General features: G+C 39.7%; 1 long non-coding RNA gene across 1 annotated transcript; it reads right to left on the bottom strand.

The window, feature by feature from the left end:
* Nucleotides 1-108: 108 nt before the first annotated feature.
* Nucleotides 109-1669, bottom strand: LOC140966503 (uncharacterized). The gene is made up of 2 exons (XR_012173381.1): nucleotides 1026-1669; nucleotides 109-192 (listed from the first exon to the last, which is right to left on the bottom strand). It is a non-coding gene; the product is annotated as an uncharacterized lncRNA (long non-coding RNA).
* Nucleotides 1670-2008: the final 339 nt, after the last annotated feature.

Raw genomic sequence — 2008 nt, 5'->3', positions numbered from 1 at the left:
GACCTTCTCACTGATCCTTGTTGATCTTCTTGGAGTTTCACCAGTACCCCAGTCGAATTCTGATATTGCAGGACTTCCAGGGTGTGATTTCAGGTACTGATCCAGCTGTTTGCGGCTGTTTATCTCCTCCCCAGTGGGAGCAATAAATAGTATCTCGTTTTTTTTCGGAGTGCCTCCTTTTTTTGGCAAATACTGCACAGAAACACAAAACAAGATGGAACAGAACGGACGAATTAAACATCCGGGTGGCACACCCATCACCCTATCAAATCAAGTCAAATTACTTATCGAGAAAAAAAATTAACAGCTTGAATTAGAACCACGCAAAAGAAAGCGAGAAACTTTAAATACACGCTCGCAATTTCCTGAAAGTCCTCACATCACACTTTACATTAATGAAATCAACTGAGAAAAAAACCTCGGATTATGTCGGTAACGTCGACAACCTAATTGTGCCAAACACGTTAAATCCCCAAAATATGCTTTGACTTGGCAGTGACAAGACTAACTTCTTATAAACCTCGAATTCGACAAGTTTTTCCATTCACCCACCACAACCTAATTACTAAGTTTCTCTGATCTTGACTATGCAAATTTAATTTTCAGAAAAGCACAGAATAGTTTTTCCTTCTACGACGCGCAAATACTCCTAAATGTTACTGCATACACCAATAAGTTTTCAAGATTTCGAGAATTAAATATGACCTCAAAATAGGAAAATTTTACTCGCTATTTAGAACTATAGAAGCTACAAAATACTGAAGAAATCGCATAAAAAAGCAAGAAAAAAGCAAACTCAATAATCGTTTCAATACACACAGTAAATCTACAACAGAGGGAAAAAAGAAACTTTTCGAGGTATTTAACCTTAAAAAAAAACAAATTTTCAAAAGGGCTACAAATCGTTCAATTATCACTTGTAATTTTCACCAACATTTCCACAGTAGATCATCAGAAACAGCGTCTCCCGCACAAAACTCAAGCATCAATTCAAACAACAAAAGCTGAGAATTAAGGGAAAATACCAGTTTCTTCCAAGAAGCAGGCGCAGGGAGGTCTACCGAAACGACATCATCCTTCAGTCCAGAGTTATAAGCCTCCGCCATTTCTCTGCACCTACAAAAGGGAAGCTCAAAGGTAGAACCAGACACACGAGAGGTACAATTAACCGAATCGAGTAAGACCCAAAGCTCAGATTTTTGCCTATACCTTTCACTCTTTCAGGAAGAAGAAGAATATGCCCCCAAACTTAACCGCCACGACGCCTTATTTTACAGGGGATAACGCTAAAGCTACCTCGAGTGGCACCGACGACTCTAACGGGACACGTGCAAGCTGTTGCAGCCGTAAGATTTGACCGTTGTGAGCTTTATCTGAATGAATCCTCCAGAAGAGCCTTCGCACACGTGCCGTCACGCAGTGGCGGTTTGATACCTTTAACATATATTTGCGGGTTACTTTATCGTTATCTCCACTGCCTACATTTTGGCGATGGCTGGGATGACGCGAGATTCAGTGGCTGCCGTGAACGGGTAGAGGTAGGACTGTAGGATGAGGCGTGTGCGATTCACGCTTAGAGGTTGCGAGTGGGGAAGGTGGGTGAGAGTGGTGCGTTCGGATAACGTTACTGAAATGGTTTTATTAACTAAGTTGGATGATAGATTTGGGATCCGAAACGTGGATTAGGTTCGACAACTTGGGCCTGAGAATGGAAAGATCCGGTCAAACTAGTCAAATGTTTATAAAAGCCAATCAAATCTTACTTGTTTTTTTGAGTTGGGAATGTGTTATAATTAGATACAAACTCAATATCTTATTTTAAATTTGAGAGTTTTGTGTTACATGAGTTTCAAATGATAATCAAATTTTTTTAAAAAAAATTACTATAAACATCTTAATATGGATTCATCTTTAAATGTATGTGTTCGGAAGCATCCACATTAGCCTTAATTAATAACGGGAGATTGGCCTTCAGTCCCCAGCCGTCGATTTTTTTTGTGTTCAGTCC

Source organism: Primulina huaijiensis, unplaced genomic scaffold (assembly GCF_012295235.1).
Source record: "Primulina huaijiensis isolate GDHJ02 unplaced genomic scaffold, ASM1229523v2 scaffold206820, whole genome shotgun sequence".
Classification (NCBI taxonomy): Eukaryota; Viridiplantae; Streptophyta; class Magnoliopsida; order Lamiales; family Gesneriaceae; genus Primulina; species Primulina huaijiensis.
This window is presented reverse-complemented; position numbering and strand designations above follow the sequence as displayed.